The sequence below is a fragment of the Pinus tabuliformis genome, chromosome Q (assembly GCF_031772625.1).
Source record: "Pinus tabuliformis cultivar Carrire ecotype Pingquan chromosome Q, CPIR1, whole genome shotgun sequence".
NCBI classification, from domain to species: Eukaryota; Viridiplantae; Streptophyta; class Pinopsida; order Pinales; family Pinaceae; genus Pinus; species Pinus tabuliformis.
In genome coordinates this window covers 913,144,299-913,163,646 of record NC_142296.1, presented here as the reverse complement: position 1 = coordinate 913,163,646, position 19,348 = coordinate 913,144,299, and the positions used below count along the sequence as shown (strand labels likewise).

Below are 19,348 nucleotides of genomic sequence, written 5' to 3'. Positions count from 1 at the left end.
TAATATGATAAATGACACACAACAAGAACTACGCAGCACCTGATTAGAAGAGCGGGCCCAGCTCTCTGATCAGGGCTGTGTTAATCACAACGAAGAGTGGAGCAGCAAAAGGAGTGGTATATTATTAACTGGAAGAAAACTATTACAATATCGATGGGGAGCCTCTCCTCCCCCTTTACAGGAATAACTTGTCTTTTATACAAAGCGAAGGAGAACAACATCCTTCCCCAAAACCTGGTAACCGTATACCCAGAAATATACATTAGTTCAGGACGGCACCAGCACTGGATGAACAAGATTGAAGAATGGTCCAATAATGGTTCAGGGACATCTGCGACATCAACTACACGACTTCCTTGTGGCTAGTTGTTTCTGTGAGTTGTGGATCTGCTGCGGGATGCTGAAAGATCGGTACCTATTCTCCAGAAGTTGTGGTCAAACATGCGTTTTAGTGCTGTGAATAGGCAAAACCCCGCGACTTTACTTCATTAATAAAATATTCCAATAGACAGGAAAGGGGTAATTAACTTGCGGATTTATCATAGTAAATATAGATGAATAAGTGCAAAAAGGACAAAAAGAGGGATGGAAATGCAGTAGAAAGATAGCCCGATTTGGTGCCCAACAATATGATTACCAGTCAGTTAAGTTTTGTACGAGTAAATTTTGATGATGAAGTTAGGGATTTTTATTTATATGCTCATTGTTAGAAAGTTGGAATGGTCTAGTTATGGCCATTAGTAACTCTGTCTCTAGATCTAGTAATTTAAAATTTGATTATGGTTTTGGTGCCATCCTTAGCGAGGAAATGAGATGGAAAAGATTCGATGAGACATCATGTAATGCTTTGACTGCAAAGAATAGGGGAAGAAAAATGGAAAAATGAAAGAGCCCAGGATATTGCAGTAAGTCAAGTCAAGGAAAATCTAATTCCAGATCAAGGATAATGTAATGTAAATGTGGGAGAAGGGACACCTGAAGAAATACTGTAAGTCTCGGAAGGGAAAATAAGGAGACCCACAACAAGAAAACAATCATGAAGCGAATGTGACAAGTGAAGTGTTGCAATATGCTTTGATTCTTTCATTAGAAAATATTATTGATGCTTGGGTGATAGATTTAGGGGCCTCATTCCATGCCACACATGATAGGAAACATTTTCATGATTATGTTCAAGGAGATTTTGGACAAGTTCGTCTGGGTGATGATAAACCCTGTAAAATTGTTGGAGTGGGTAAGGTTTTTATAAAATCTCAAAATCGAAACCAATGGCTATTAAAGGAGGTAAGTCATGTTCCAGATCTGGAAAATATATAATTTCAAGAGGGAAGTTTGGAAGTGAAGGTTTTGTAACTACTTTTACAGATAAAACCTGGAGGGTCACTAAAGGAGCTCTGGTAATAGAAAAAGGAGAAAAGGTTGGTACATTGTATTTATGCAATGGTATTTCTAATTCTATTAATGCTTTAACCTCCACAGGAGGAGATACAACATTGTAGCATTGTAGGCTCGGGCACATGAGTGATAAGGGAATGTAGATTCTTCACTCAAGAAATTTGTTGCCAGGTTTGAAGCATGTTGATTTGGATTTTTGTGAGAAATGTGTTTATGGAAAACAAAAGAGAGTCAGATTTCTCAGAGTTGGGAAACACAAGAAGAGTTAAAAAATAGAGCTTGTGCATATAGATGTATGGGGACATGCTCAGGTATCATCTCTTGGTGGATATCATTATTATGTTACCTTTATCGATGATGCAACCATATAAACTGGAATTTATTCTATTCAAAATAAATCTAATGTATTTGATACTTTCAAGAAATGGAAATATTTGGTTGACAATGAGACAAGAAAGAAGTTGAAGTGTCTCAGATTAGACAATGGAGGTGAATATTGCAACAAAGCATTTGACAAGTATTGTTCAGAGAATGGAATTCGTAGAGAGAAGGCAGTTCTAGGAACACCACAAGAAAATGGTTCATTAAAAAGGATGAATAGGACAATCATGGAGCATGCAAGTTGCATGAGATTACATACAGGTTTGCCTTACAATTTTGAGTAGATGTTGTAGATATTGATGTTTATCTAATAAACATAGGGCCTTCAAGTTCCTTGGATGGAGGTATGCCAAAGGAAGCATGGAAAGGTAAAAATGTAAACTACTCATTTTTAAAGACTTTCGGTTGTGAAGCCTTTTTCCATATTAATAAAGAAAATAGAACAAAGCTTGAGGAAAAATCAAAGAAATGTACCTTTATTAGATATGGTGTTAATGAGCTTGGTTATCACTTACATGATTATGAAAATGACAAAATCATTAGGAGTAGAGATGGCATATTCAATGAAAGGTTCTTGTATAAGGATCAGATGTAGGAAAAGGAACAAGAAAAAGAAAACAAAGAATACACAATGCTCAATGATATCACAGAAAAAGTAAAGGTGTTTGAAAATAATAATGATCAACAACTAGAAGAACAACAACCACAATAGCAACAAACACCTAAAAGTGGTGTTAGAATATCTACCAAGTTATGTAGACCCCCTGAACAATACTCTCCTTCATTATATTCTGTATTGTTAACTGATTCTAGTGAACCAGAATGTTATGAAGAAGAAGTGTAGGTAGAAACTAGAAAGAAATTGGAGTTATCCATAAAAGAAGAGATGGAATCCTTTGTACATAACCATACTTGGGACTTAGTCAGGTTGCATGCAGGTAAAGAAACATTGCAAAATAAACGGGTTTATAGGTTGAAGGAAGAAGATGGAGGTAGAAAAAGGTGTAAAGCTAGACTTGTGGTGAAGGGGTTTGCACAGAAGAAAGGTATAGACTTTGATGAACTATTTTCTCCTATTGTTAAAATGACTTCAACCAAAATTGTTTTAAGTCCAGTAGCAGCAGAATATTTTTATCTTGAGCAGTCAGATGTAAAGATGACCTTTCTCCATGGGGATTTGGAGGAAGAGATCTATATGAAAAAACCCCAAGGATATGAGGTCAAAGGGAAGGAGAAATTAGTGTGCAGGTTGAAGAAGAACTTGTATGGCCTAAAACAAGATCCAAGGTAGTGGTATCTAAAATTTGACAGGTTTATGTTTGAACAAGGTTTTACTAGATGTCACTCTGATCATTGTGTTTATCTAAAAATGAAAAATGATGGCAACTATATTAGATTTTTATTGTATGTAGATGGAATTCTTGTTGTAGGGTCTAACATGCTGGAAATAAATGTGCTCAAAGAAAAAATGGTAAATTCATTTGCAATGAAGGATTTGGGTGCAACAAAACAAATCTTTAGTATGAGAATAACTAGAGACAAGAAAAATCACAAATTAACATTGTCCCACAATGAGTACATACAAAAGGTGTTGGAAAGATTTAATATGCAGAATGCAAATCCTGTTAGTACACCTTTGGCTAGCCATTTCAAACTAAGTGAGATGTGTCCCAAGACTCATGAAGAGATTGATTATATGTTTAAAGTTTTATGTGCATCAACAGTTGGAATATTATTGTATGCAATGGTCTACACAAGGCCTGATATTTCACATGGAGTGGGTGTTGTTAGCAAGTGCATGAAAAATCGAGGAAAATAACATTGGATGGTAGTGAAGTGGATTATCAGGTATTTGAGAGGTACCACAAATCAAGAATTATGCTTTGGTGGTTCAAAAATTTCTTTACAGGGATATGTTGATGTATATATGGCAGGTTATAGAGATAAAAAGAGGAGCACCATAGGGTGTGTTGTTGGCATTATGATTCAAGTGTTGTCCTTGATGGCAACTCACTCAGAGGATGGTACAGGTGCTCAGAGGTTGGTACAAGTGATGGCATCTTAATCAGAAGACAGATCTCAGTACAGCATGTCAAGGAAGCTCATACACGCCGTTTCGTTAAGCCCAAGTCGCGTGTACACGCTAGTTCGATTCATAAAAAGCGCGTGTATGTGGAAAGGTTCCTTTGGTCCATGGTGGTTAGTCCTTGGAAGTTGTGCCTATGATTTCGAACCATTGTGTCTCGACGGGCGTGTCGATCCCTAGTTTTGAAGTTGATGGTATTGTGTTACTATGGTTTTGGCTCTTGGTATTGAGCTAGGCCTAAGACTATATAAGGAGAAGAAGATCATTAGGCAAAATCATCTTTCGACAAGGGCTTGAATATCTAAGAGTGAAAGAGATCTGATTTGCAAGTGCTGGGTTGCTTGATCTAAGCCAAGGAGAGATCACATTGGTTGATGGAAGACTAGATCTAAGGATAGATCAGGATCTAATGGTTTGAAATGCACTATCATGATATGGTTGATTATGCTTATTTCTAGATCTGCATATTGTCGCAATGCTATGTTCTGGGTCTAACTAATGTCTGGTACAGCTGCAAATTGAGAAAGTTTATTTTTAGATCTGTACGCAGGTTGGCTTCGGTAAAAGAGCGTGTATACGTGGGTTTGGCTCCTTGAAGTAGCGTATATCTTTTGAAGCTTGTTTTTGGGTTTACAGTGGGGTCTGACAGTTATTGCAGAGTTCTGTAGTCTGCTCTGTGTTCTGGTAACTGGTGATTGACAGGGTTCAGTGGTTCAGTGATTCAGAGTTTGGTTGTTTTATGCTTCAATGATCTGTTGTGGAAATTGAATGAATTGTGGTCTTCAGATTGTAATGTTGTGCTTCAGGAATCTTCAAGTCTGAAAATGTATGAAAGGTGATACCTGAAGAAAAGAAGATTGTAGGTCAGCACCTACGTACTAGTATCTTGGCTAGTACAAGAACAAAGGGGGTTGGAGCTCCCTTCCAAGGAAGTTTGGAGAACGAGAGAAGGTTGTAGCCTTCTGCAGGTTGTAGCCTGCGTACTGGTATAAGGCTGCACCAGTACAAAAGATTGTAAACTGAAGTTTCTTAAAGAAAGATAGAGATAACTTGCAGCAGGTGGTTTTCACCCACATTGGGTTTCCACCTTATATCTTGGTGTTCATGTGTGTGGCTTTTGATCCGTTCTGTTATACTGCATCTGCTTACTGTTAATGTGCTGAATAATGTCCTGATGAACTTAACTGAAGAATAAGCTAACTAAGTTATGAGTTTTCTGCTTATACGCTGTTTTATTTAGTCACAGTAGCGTGTACACGCTGTTTTACTTAACTGAAGTAGCGTATATGTTTCTGAGCATTGAAAAGGTTTGATTGATCTGATAATACTGATTCACCCCCCCTCTCAGTATTATTTCCAACAATTGGTATCAGAGCAGGTCCTTCAGAGAAGCTTGATCGCTTGAAGGTAGATCATTCATCATGAGCAACTACGAGAAAGAAGCATCAATCAGGCCACCGGTTTTTGATGGAACAAATTTCAATTATTGGAAGGTAAGAGTTACTGCATATCTTCAATCTCTTGGTACAGAAGTTTGGAACATTGTAGAAACAGGCTATGCTTTTCCTTCAGCTACTCCTACAGATCCAGCTGAGAAAAAGACATATGAAACAAATGCAAAAGCAGTCAGTACTCTATTAGGAAGTATATCCCAAACAGAATTCATGAAGGTCATGCACTTCAAATCAGCAAAAGAGATATGGGACAAAATGATCACTAGCTATGAAGGAGATGAACAGGTAAAGGAAGCTAAACTTCAAACTCTCAGGATTCAATATGAGACTCTCAAGATGTATAATGATGAAAGTGTGGCAAATTATTTTCTTCGGGTAGATGAGATTGTTAATTGTATGAAAAATTTGGGTGAAGAAATAAAAGAGACTATAGTAGTTTCAAAGATTCTAAGATCATTATCCCCCAAGTTTGAATCTAAAGTATCTGCAATAGAAGAAAAGGAAAATCTCAAAGTTCTCACTATGTCTCAGTTACATGGAATTCTAACTGCTTATGAAATGAGAAAGGGAGGTCCATCAGACAGAAGGGAAGCTGCTTTTAAGGCATCAGGAAAAGAAGATTACTATGAAGCAAGCCATGTTCCAGAAGAAGAGGAAGAAGAATCAAATTTTGTCAGAAATCTTCAAAGGGGTGCTGGAAGGTTCAGAGGTAAGCTACCTTTCAAATGCTTTGCTTGTGGAAGAGTAGGTCATTATGCTGCAAAATGTCCTAATAAAGATAAAGGAAAAGAACCTGCTAGATGGAATAAGAAACAAAGTGCAAATAAGAAAAGCTACTACACCCATGAAGATAGTGATGGCTTATCAAACAGTGATGAAGATGAACAAGGTAATAAATATAAGCTATTAATGGCATTTGAAGATGATGATTATGAGGATGCTGTAGATGTGGATAATCTCTATAATGAAATTACTAGACTCAAGAGATGCATAGAAGAAAAGAGTGTGATCATTGATACTTTGCAATTTCAAATTGATGAAAAGGAAAAACATCTTGAAAAACTAGAAGGTGAAATTGTTGGTCTCAGAAAAGAAATTGAGAAAACAAAAGCTATTAATCTTAAGTTTGTCAAAGGATCTGAAACTTTGGATGAGATTATCAATGTGCAGCGGTCTCCTCTAAACAAGACAGGTTTGGGCTATAATGGAGAAACCTCTAAAGCATCCACCTCAAAGAGTTATCTTGATGCAGCAAGAAGAAATGAGCAGAAGAACAATGAAGATAATCAGGTAAAGCAGGGACGAATTACAAACAGAAACTATCAGGGACAATCCTTCTTAAGGGTGAACAAAAGCTACAACCAACCACAGGTAAAATCTTCTCAGTTTGGCACAAGAATAGATGAAAATAGAAATTACAATCAGTTGGCTGGTAGATTCAATAACCGCAGAAGCTTCTTCAATGGACAATGCTTTTCTTGCCATAACTTTGGTCACAAAGCAGCTCAATGTGTTGCATATAAAACAATCATGACTAGGGAAGCTCAAAAACAAAGAAGTATGACAGGGATTACAAAGAGGACCTATAACAACTTTTCGGTTCTTGAAAATGAAGTTGAATGTTCTATTTGCAATAATTTTGGTCATAAAGAATCTGAATGCAGGAGCAGGTTTCAGGAGAAAAAGGAACAAGCCACGAGCACCAAAAAATGGAGAATAAAAGAACCTCAGACAGAAAGATGTGGGATAGCGTTTTATGCAGAAGGACAGGAAAATCTATGGTACATTGACAGTGGATGTTCGAAACATATGACAGGTGATAAAGAAAAACTTGAATCTTATTCTACTTTAGAAAAGGGAAAGAAAGTTTCTTTTGGAAATGATACTCCTGCAACTATAAAAGGAAAAGGTATTGCTCCTTTGAAAGAAAAGGTCAAGGCTGGAAATGTTTTGTATGTTGATGGATTGAAGCATAATCTTCTAAGTGTCAGTCAGATGTGTGATCAAAAAACCGAGGTTATTTTCAGATCGAATGGATGTCTTGTTCGTGATCTTGATACAGGTAAAACAGTTCTCAAAGGCAAAAGAACTCCAAATAATCTGTACATATTTGAAGAAGGACAACAACAATGCTATCTTAGCAAGGATGAAGAGCACTGGCTATGGCATCGAAGGTTGGGACATCTAAGCTTCTCACAAATAAGAAAAGCATGCAAATATCAGGCAGTTCGCGATCTTCCAGATATCAAAATTCCAGACAACACTATATGCAAATCTTGTCAGTTTGGAAAGCAAACCAGAACTAACTTTCCAGAAAAGGAAGGATCAGCTAGCTTGCCTCTTGAGCTAGTCCATACAGATGTATGTGGTCCATTTAGGAAAAGGACACCTCGAGGAGAAGAATATCTGATATTATTCATTGATGATTTCTCAAGGTTTGTTTGGTTAGGGCTTATGAAGCACAAAGATGAAGCATTCGAAAAATTCAAATCCTTCAAAGCATTGGCTGAAAATGAATCAGGACACAAAATTAAGTGCCTCAGATCTGACAGAGGTGGGGAGTTCACATCAAATGAATTTTTCGATTTCTGCGATGAACATGGGATAAGAAGAGAATTCTCTACAGCTAGAACTCCTCAGCAAAATGGGGTTGTGGAAAGAATGAACAGAACTATCCAACAAATGGCTCGTGCTATGCTCGATGAATCAGGTACTCCTGCAACCTTCTGGGGTGAAGCTGCACATGCTGCTGTTATCATTCTTAACAAAACAAATGTCCGAGTAAACAGCACTCAAACACCTCATGAGCTTTGGAGTGGTAAAACTCCTTCCGTGAAGCATTTCAAAATCTTTGGGAGCAAATGTTATATTAAGAATACTGATGAGCAACTTGGCAAACTTGAACCTAGAGCAGATGAGGGCATTCTTCTTGGTTATTCTCCACATAGCAAAGCATACAAGTGCTACAATAAAAGACTTGGCAGAATTGTTGACAGTATTGATATAGTGGTTGATGAGAAGGGATATATTCCTAGGCAAGTTCATCATGAAGACATTGAAGAAGATGAAGGTTACTCTCAAAGGCGAAATGATGAAGAAGAAGAACCTCAAGAAGAAGAAGAATCTCAAGAAGAACCAGAGGAGCAGACAAGAATAGAAGAGAAGACTCCATCCAGATATGTCCAAAAGAATCATCCAGAAACTCAGATTGTGGGGCAGAAAGAAGCAGGAGTACAAACAAGAAGGACACTTGCAGAAGCTTCAAGCTACTTGGCTCTACTCTCCTCCATTGAACCACAAAATGTGAAAGAAGCATGCAAAGATGAATGTTGGGTCAAAGCAATGGATGAAGAACTTGAGCAAATCGAAAGGAACAACACTTGGGAATTAGTTCCTAGACCAAAAGATAAGAATGTAATAGGAACAAAATGGGTCTTCAAGAATAAGTTAAATGAAAATGGAGAAGTAATTAGAAACAAGGCCAGACTTGTTTGTAAAGGGTATGCACAGCAAGAAGGAATAGATTTTGAAGAGACCTTTGCTCCTGTGGCAAGACTAGAGGCCATCCGAATGTTCCTTGCTCTCTCAAGCTTTCAAAACTTCAAGGTATTTCAAATGGACGTGAAATCAGCCTTCCTAAATGGAGACTTAGAAGAAGAAGTATATATTGAGCAGCCAGATGGGTTCATTCTTGGAAATGATCCAAACCTTGTATGCAGATTGAAAAAGGCACTCTATGGGCTCAAACAAGCTCCAAGGGCTTGGTACTATCGGTTGGACAAATATCTTCACCAACAAGGCTTTTCAAAAGGATCAGCAGATAGCAATCTCTATATAAAAGTTGAAAATAACAAATTGCTAATCCTTGTTGTTTATGTAGATGATATTATTTTTGGCAGCAATGAAGAGACCATGAGTCAAAACTTTGCCTTGGTTATGCAGAAAGAATTCGAAATGTCACTTCTTGGAGAATTGACATATTTTCTTGGATTGCAAATCCAACAAAATGAAGGAGGTATCTTCTTGTCTCAAACCAAATACCTCAAGCAGATCTTGAAGAAGTATGGCATGGAAGAGTCAAAGCCAGTATGTACACCCATGGTTACAGGATGCAGCCTCAGTGCAAATGATGAATCAGCAGCAGTTCACCAACCCACTTATAGATCCATGATTGGGAGTTTGCTTTATTTGACAGGTACTCGACCAGATATTACACATGCAGTAGGAATGGTTGGAAGATTTCAAGCCAACCCAAAGGAAACTCATCTTCAGGCAGTCAAAAGAATCTTCAAATATCTTCAAGGGACCCAAAACTATGGCTTATGGTATCCTAGAAATACTGATCTCACTCTTCATGCTTACACAGATGCAGATTGGGCTGGAAGTGTGGATGATAGGAAAAGCACAAGTGGAGGTGCTTTCTTCATGGGTTCCAGATTAGTATCTTGGTTCAGCAAGAAACAAAGTTCGATTGCCTTATCTACAGCTGAAGCAGAATATGTGGCTGCAGCATCTTGTTGCACACAACTTCTTTGGATGATGCAGACCTTGCAGGACTTTCAAATCACTTGCACTCCACCTGTCTCTATCTTATGTGATAATACAAGTGCAATCAGCATTTCAAAGAATCCTGTCATGCACTCAAAGACCAAGCACATACCAATCAAGTACCATTTTCTTCGGGAACAAGTGCTTGAGCAGAAGGTCAAGTTGGAGTATGTTCCTTCTAAGGAGCAAGTTGCTGATATTCTCACAAAACCACTGCCCAGGGAAACTTTTGAATATCTCAGACAAAAGCTGGGAGTAGTTGATGCTTCATCCTGTTGTTGAAGATTGTTTGTTCTACAGAAAAGTTGGTATACGCAGGTTACGGAAGGGATATGAGCGTATACACGCGGATTCATGTTGGGTAAGTCGCGTGTATGCTGGACGCTTGTTGCAGAAAGAATATCCGCGTACATACGCTGTTTTATACAGGATAAAACGCGTATATGAAGTTCTGAACAGCAAGGGAAAACTCTGAAGTTCTGAACAGCAATAGGAATGTCAGAATTCTTCAGGCACAGTTTCAGGGAGTGCAACAGGCACAGGTTCAGGGGGAGCAGCTCAAAAGTCTCATAAAGCATTGTTGGCATTCAGATGTTTTGGTTGTTGGTTTCAGGAGAAGGAGCTCAGAAAGAAATTCTGGTTGCTGATCTAACAAGATGTTTATCAGATGCTGCTGGTGTCTTTCCTAAGTCTTGGTCTAGATCTGTTGTCTCTATGTCATGTATCTCTCTTGTCATATCTCTTTTATGGTGTCAAGGTCATGTAACGGCCTATGTTGGTTTCCCCACTATGCCTGGGATGAATGCTGTAATATAATTGGTTGTTTCTGATATGTCCCCTCTTGGTAGGGAGTATGGATGTATGTATTGAGTCTTTTGGTGATAGGAAGGTCCCTTATGGTGTATAAATCTTGGTTCTTGTTGAAGAACATCTTTTTCAGATCTGGCCTACTGTCAGGGGGAGCACGAGTCAGCACAGCCAAGCAGAGGTATCAGCATGTCCTCAGGGGGAGCACAGCCCTTTGCTCTTGATGTCAAAGGGGGAGAGTGACTTGGTGTGGTGGTTGCCATCAAGTCCAAAGGGGGAGATTGTTGGCATTATGATTCAAGTGTTGTCCTTGATGGCAACTCACTCAGAGGATGGTACAGGTGCTCAGAGGTTGGTACAAGTGATGGCATCTTAATCAGAAGACAGATCTCAGTACAGCATGTCAAGGAAGCTCATACACGCCGTTTCGTTAAGCCCAAGTCGCGTGTACACGCTAGTTCGATTCATAAAAAGCGCGTGTATGTGGAAAGGTTCCTTTGGTCCATGGTGGTTAGTCCTTGGAAGTTGTGCCTATGATTTCGGACCATTGTGTCTCGACGGGCGTGTCGATCCCTAGTTTTGAAGTTGATGGTATTGTGTTACTATGGTTTTGGCTCTTGGTATTGAGCTAGGCCTAAGACTATATAAGGAGAAGAAGATCATTAGGCAAAATCATCTTTCGACAAGGGCTTGAATATCTAAGAGTGAAAGAGATCTGATTTGCAGGTGCTGGGTTGCTTGATCTAAGCCAAGGAGAGATCACATTGGTTGATGGAAGACTAGATCTAAGGATAGATCGGGATCTAATGGTTTGAAATGCACTATCATGATGTGGTGTTAAATAGAGAATCCATACAGGCTAGTAGAATTTTTATTGCTAATGGAAAACCTGTGAGCAATTTAGGAAACCGACGTTTCGGACTAGCTAGGTGAGTCCATCATCAGGGCAATGAGATTAGAATTATGAGAAGAGAGAGTCAAGACATTAAGTTATTAATAGAAGAATCGAGAGATATCTCTTAGCTTGTACTGTCGGCTGGAAGATTTACATTTATAAATTAATTAACTCAATTTAATTTCAATAATTTAATTAATTTTTTTTTTTTTTTTTTATTTTATTTTTTATTTTTTTCTTAATTTTATTTTTATTTGTTTACATATATTTATATATTTATTTTATTTTAAATTTCAAAATTGAAAAAAGTTAATAATTAAGTTTTATTTAAAAGCCTCATATGTAAATATTTTTATGTTATACCTAATAATGTTATTTACTTTGCAATAATTGCAAATGAAAATATTAGGTATAACATAAAAATATTAGGTATAACATAAAAATATTTACATATGAGGCTTTTAAATAAAACTTAATTATTAACTTTTTTCAATTTTGAAATTTAAAATAAAATAAATATATAAATATATGTAAACAAATAAAAAAAAATTAAGAAAAAAAAAAAATAAAAAATAAAAATAAAAAATTAAAATTAATTAAATTATTGAAATTAAATTGAGTTAATTAATTTATAAATGTAAATCTTCCAGCCGACAGTACAAGCTAAGAGATATCTCTCGATTCTTCTATTAATAACTTAATGTCTTGACTCTCTCTTCTCATAATTCTAATCTCATTGCCCTGATGATGGACTCACCTAGCTAGTCCGAAACGTCGGTTTCCTAAATTGCTCACAGGTTTTCCATTAGCAATAAAAATATCATGATATGGTTGATTATGCTTATTTCTAGATCTGCATATTGTCGCAATGCTATGTTCTGGGTCTAACTAATGTCTGGTACAGCTGCAAATTGAGAAAGTTTATTTTTAGATCTGTACGCAGGTTGGCTTCGGTAAAAGAGCGTGTATACGCGGGTTTGGCTCCTTGAAGTAGCGTATATCTTTTGAAGCTTGTTTTTGGGTTTACAGTGGGGTCTGACAGTTATTGCAGAGTTCTGTAGTCTGCTCTGTGTTCTGGTAACTGGTGATTGACAGGGTTCAGTGGTTCAGTGATTCAGAGTTTGGTTGTTTTATGCTTCAATGATCTGTTGTGGAAATTGAATGAATTGTGGTCTTCAGATTGTAATGTTGTGCTTCAGGAATCTTCAAGTCTGAAAATGTATGAAAGGTGATACCTGAAGAAAAGAAGATTGTAGGTCAGCACCTACGTACTAGTATCTTGGCTAGTACAAGAACAAAGGGGGTTGGATCTCCCTTCCAAGGAAGTTTGGAGAACGAGAGAAGGTTGTAGCCTTCTGCAGGTTGTAGCCTGCGTACTGGTATAAGGCTGCACCAGTACAAAAGATTGTAAACTGAAGTTTCTTAAAGAAAGATAGAGATAACTTGCAGCAGGTGGTTTTCACCCACATTGGGTTTCCACCTTATATCTTGGTGTTCATGTGTGTGGCTTTTGATCCGTTCTGTTATACTGCATTTGCTTACTGTTAATGTGCTGAATAATGTCCTGATGAACTTAACTGAAGAATAAGCTAACTAAGTTATGAGTTTTCTGCTTATACGCTGTTTTATTTAGTCACAGTAGCGTGTACACGCTGATTTACTTAACTGAAGTAGCGTATATGTTTCTGAGCATTGAAAAGGTTTGATTGATCTGATAATACTGATTCACCCCCCCTCTCAGTATTATTTCCAACATGTGTGTTTACTGTAGGTGGAACAACTGCCAGTGGGGTTTCAAAATTGCAATGTTGTTGCACTTTCAACAATGGAAGAAGAGTATGTTGTTGCTACAGAGGCTAGTAAATAAATGATTTGGTTACAAAGGTTTATGGATGAATTAGGTCAGAAGAAAGAGATGGGCATGTTGTACAGTGACATCCATATTGTCATTCATGTTGGAAAGAACTCATCACTTCATTCCAAGACTAAACATATACATCACAAGTACCGTTTCATATGGTCAGTCTTGGAAGCTAGACAGTTGAATTTGGAAAAGATACACACTATCCACAATCTTGTAGATATGTTAACAAAATTTGTAACTAGGCAGAAACTGATATTCTTCTCATTTTCAATTGTTCTTCAAGTTTGATGATGAAGATGAGAAACAACTAGAACCAAAGTGGAAGCATTATCCAATAAATGAAGCAACAATGGAGTTGTTATAATTAGTCTCCAAGTGGGATATTGTTGGGTGTGGAGCCTGATTATCTTCTTTATTCAAAGGTATGGTCACGTTGGACCATAGTTCTTAATGGGGTGGAAACACAACCCATTTAATCGTCGTAATGGGGTGTCTAGGAGGGTGTAATTTCCTATAGCTTTGTGAGGTCCAATCACTAAAAATAGATGTAAAATTTCCTTGTAAAATACCGCCCGAAGCTAAAAATAGATGTAAAATTTCCTGGTAAAATATTGTAATTTCGTAGTCAATCTGAGCCTTTCATTAGGCAGATGATCTGATGGTAGAATTTATGTTTAATTTAGTGTTTTTTCCCTAGAAGGAAACCCCTCCATTTATATGAGGTAATTGTATTGTGGCTGTCTATATGTCTGTATTCTAAGAAAGAAAGAGAAAGGAGACTGTGTGAGAGAAAAAATGAAATTACAGTGGATCTATCATGGGTTGTATCTCTTAATTTTGCTAGATAATATAAAAGGAAGGACTGGTTTTTCTCCGTGGATGTAGCCCAAACTGCGTGAACCACATATATTTGTGTCTCTCTTGTTTTATGTGTTTTCTGTGTTTTTGTTTCTGCACTATTTTATGTGTTCCATTCCTCTGTAATATATAATTTTCTAACATTATTATCAATTCAAAGTTCATGCAAAATTAAGAGGTGTCGACACTATGTGTGAAACATGCAGTGTGTCCTTTTGTTGACAGTATGCAATGAAGTGAATTGAGATGCATAGAGACCACTTTAGAAAACCCAGAAAAGGAAAACTAACTAGCATATCTTTGCGAGATATGGCTAAAGCATAACTTCTTTTATTGCATGAAAGAGGCCATGACCTATGAAACCAAATGCCAAAAAAGAGATCCTAACCTTTCTCGCAAAAAATAAATGGCATAAAAATAGTCCCAATTTATTTTGCATAAATTAAATGGTAGAAAGGAAATCAGATCTATCTTCTAGGAAATAAATATATTCCTTTGAAAATAAGGTAAATTCTATTATACTTGTGAAAATTCAATCAAATGCTAATAAGGTAAGTTACTTGCATTATATTTAACAAAAATCCTACACCCTAGTTGCAGGATTGAAGTTATAACAATGGAAGTAAAGCATCTAGGGGGTCCCTGGCCTTCCCAAGTTCATATGTAGGTCTTATAGGACATTGTGGAGTGATGAGAAGTGAAAATAAATCTTTAGAGGAAATTTTGGCCTCGTTCTGAGGAATTTAGTGCACTACTACAATATTGCTACATGATTGCTACAAGATGCCCTATTTTGCTACATAATTGCACACAGGGGCAATCTAATGGTTCTAGGAGTGATATGAAGGTGGGAGAGGTGTTAGGGATATATGGAATGGTTCACGAGACCTTAAAAAGTTTAGATATACTCAATAGACTAACTTGTGCAAGGGAAAAAAGTTAATAGTCTTCCTATAGCTCGGTGAGGTAATTTCCAGTACGCAGAGAGTTTACGGAAACGAGTAGAAATGGAAGGTGGGGTGTTGAAGGGGGTGATATCATGCATGGAAAATGATGGCATTGTACTATATGAGCCAATAGATTTCATTTTCACATAAAATAAATGTTTAATTAATGAAATAAAAGTAATTAAATGACTACCAAATCCTTAACTGCAAAAACCGAAATGCATGTGGAAGGATGAGTTGAATATTGGAGAAAAAATCTAATTATTGCATAAAAGAAAACATATTTTTGGTGCTTTTCCACACAGGGCACATAACAAAGCTTCCAAAGAGAGCTCACTTATCAACTTGTAGAGATAATGCTTTTCTTATTAACCAGATTTGTAGAACAATGAACTAGTAAGCTAATATAGGTACCCAAATGCATAAGATAATCAAGTGCAAATGTTATGGATTAATTTTGATATTAATTCGAATGTTTTTAACCCTCAATACATGTGTATAAATTTTTATATAATTTCAACTACTCAAGAAATTTAATCTAAAATCATGAGACATAGTTCTCTTCCACTGGTTTGTAGAATGAAATTCACAATTTAGAATAACATGCATAGACATGCAATAAGAAAAACCAGAAATAAACATTGATTTATATGGGAACCCAACTAGGGAAAACCCTTCAAAAATGTTTTCATTAATTAATGAATTGAGAAACTATTACAATTTCTAGGTCCATCTTTGAGGTCAACCTGCAAAAGAATAATTGTTCTCCTACTCAATGAACAAACTTTGGCCAACACTTAGCCAAATATTTTCTCAACAAGGCCCCTATTTCCTTGTGAAAATCCTAAGGAAACTAGCCCCTATACTTTAGGAATTTCCTCCAAAATTATTACAAAATTCCTAAGGATTGATCACTGATTTCATGCAACACCTGTACACTCAACACTAGTTTACAACTGATGTTACACTGCCTTGGAATATCCACCACAACTAAGAAATTTAATTTATTTGCATGGATGAGAAATTATTAGTTGATTGGTTAGTTAACTAGATTATCTTTGAGTTAGAATATTGTCCCACTACACAAATGACCTCCAACTAGTTCTATTAAATGTTAGAACTAGTTTAACTAAGTACAACTAGAAATAATTGAACTGGACTCCAAACCCTCTAAATTGAATTTACTCGTCTAGCTGAGTGACAAGAACCATGTCACCTCGGTTAATTTCCTCCAAATTATTTATTGATGTGGAAATTTTTAATTTTCTCAATTTGACAAAGGCTAAGCCAAACTGAGCCTTTCTTGCTACACTTCTCAACACTCCCTCTTAGCAAGAAAGGGATTATCAACCACCCCTATCCTACACATATGGAATTAGAAATTCCCTCTTGACAAAGCCTTTGTCAAGATGTCAACATCTTGTTCCCTTGTCAGAATGTATTGTAGAAATATTATCCTCCTATGCACACAGTCTGGTAAATGATAATATCGGATATCTATATGCTTGGATCAATTTTGAAATACTGGATTATTAGAGAGATTAATGCAACTTTTATTATCACAATATATCATAGTTGGATCCATCTCTTCACCAAACAGTCACACAAGTATCTTTCTCATCTAGATCAATGCATAGGCTACTTGAATTGCAGCCATGTATTCAACATTTGCTAAGATGAGTGCCACATACCTCTTATTCCTGTTGTACTAGGAATTTTTTGTGGACCCAACATTTAAAATTGCACCTGGTGTACTCTTTCGGTCAGATGGACTCCCTGTGCAATCTACATCTATGAAGCCATGCAAATTAACTCTCTATGTATGTCAATACCATATTCCATATTGGGAAGTGCCTCTGAGGTACCATAAAACATTCTTTTCTACCTTTCAAAAAAAAGTTGGTTGGCCTAACCATAGCTTGTCTTAGCTGGTTGACTACATAACACATATCTGGTTGTGTGTTCACAAGATACATTAGTGAACCCACTAGATGCTAGTAAATTGTAGCATCAACTTCTTCACTTGAAGTGGCATTATCCTTCCTCCAGGTGGTCGCTAGAGGTGTCTCCATGGGATTAGAAATATCCATGTGAAATAGTATCTCAGTGGCATAATTTCCTTGATATATAAACAATTCCCTATCACCTTGCCATACTTCCAGCCTAAGGAAGTAGTGCATGAGGTCCATATCGTTCATCTCAAATTCCCTTGTAAGGTTCTCCTTGCAAGAGCTAATCAATTTCTCATCACCTATATATATATTAAATCATCAACATATAAAATAATGATAATAAAATCACCTTCTACCAAAATATGATAGAGGTTCACATTTGCTTCACTTTTTGTGAAGCCCAATCTAGTGAGATAACTATCAATACGAATGTACCAAGCACGAGATGCTTGTTTGAGACCATAAAATGCTCACCTGAGTTTGCACACTTGAGACTCCTGATCAAATATAAAAAAGCCTTCTAGTTTCTCTATGTTCAATTCCTCCTCAATAATGCCATTTATTACTGTTGTTTTACATCCATCTGGTGGATCTTCCACCCTATGTGCACAATCAGTGCAAGAATTGATCTAATGGACAAATACCTTGCTATGGGAGAAAAGGTTTTCACATAGTTAACTCCCTCAAGTTGAGAGAATACTTTGGCCACAAAACTAGCCTTATAATTCTCTATGATTCCATCTTCTACATGATTAACTCTGAATATCCATTCCAAACCCACAACACAATTTTCTGCCAGCCTTGGGACCACTTCCCAAACACTATTCTTTATTATGGATTCATATTCTTTCACCATTTCATCAATACAAATTGGTTTCTCAATTTGTTCCTCAAAAGAGGATGGCTCAGTCTCTACAATATCATTCATTAGATCCATGTAGCCAGTGTACCTCTTACGTGACCTCCTTTTCCTGCACAAATTTGAAGGAGCTCCTACATTCTCTCCCACATTCTGCACTAGTCTTTTAGCTTCCCTGGTTATTTTTCTACCTTCTCTGGATGGTTCTACTTGAGTGGATATATCCACTCTCCCTCCTCTCTATTCCTCCATTTTTGGCTGCTCCACAACTTCCTGAGGCTCCTCCTTTGGAGCTAAAATCTCCTCTTTTGGTGGGATTTGAAGCTCCCTCTTGAGAGAGCATCTCATTACTTTCTCCTCAACAAAATTTACATCCCTTCACGCAACGGACATTCATAGGGAAGGTAAGTACACCCATTAATTATGTGGAGTTTCTGTGTAACCCACAAAACTCTCAACTTTGTTATCAACTTAAGTTTCTTCCTCTAATCTTTGGAGACATGGCAGTAAACAAGAGCTACACAATTTTTGAATTGAGACACATCTAAATTTCTCCCCAAGAATACCTACTATGGTGTTATCATACCAAGATTCCAAAGAGGACTCTGGTTCTACAAGTAGACTTTTGTGTTGTATGCATCCACCCACAAATGGAGTGGAAGACCTTGGTCATGTAGCATAGATCTCATAGTTCCCACAATGCTTCATTTCTTTCTGTTAACCACAACATTCTATTGTGGATTGTGTGGATTTTTTAGTTCTTTTCAAATTCCTTTTTTGACATAAAATACCTTGAAGTCATTTGGAACATACTCACCTCCATTATTAGTCTTGAGATCCTTCACCTTCTTGTCACACTCTTTCTCACCGAGTTCCTTGAATTCTACAATTTTGAGAATATCTCATCCTTCTTCTGGACGAATAAGATCCAAGACTTTCTCAAAAAATCATCAATAAAAATAACATAGTATTTATGTTTGGTAGTGGAGGCTATCAAGAAGGGTCCACAAACATCAAAGTGGAATCTCTCCAAGATTTTTTTTTTCTCTCTCGATCATGGAATACAGATTTTAGATACTTCCCCAAGGTACAACCCTTGCATACATCCTTTTTCTCAAGTGATCCATTAGAGAGGCCAATGGTTATTTGTTGCGTAATTTTAAGGGAACCATGGTGGAAATGAGCAAGTCTTCTGTGTCAAAATTCACCAACACCTTGAATCTACAAATTCTCTACCTTACTACTTAATTAAGAACAATCTTCGAGATCAAGTTTGTATATGTTCTTCACATGAACCCAAAT

At 37.0% G+C, this 19,348-nt stretch overlaps 1 pseudogene; it reads left to right on the top strand.

Moving 5' to 3' along the window:
- The first annotated feature begins 1,268 nt into the window (after positions 1–1,268).
- The window catches only part of LOC149222436 (leucine--tRNA ligase, cytoplasmic pseudogene), a 117,013-nt pseudogene continuing 98,933 nt past the window's right edge, over positions 1,269–19,348 (top strand).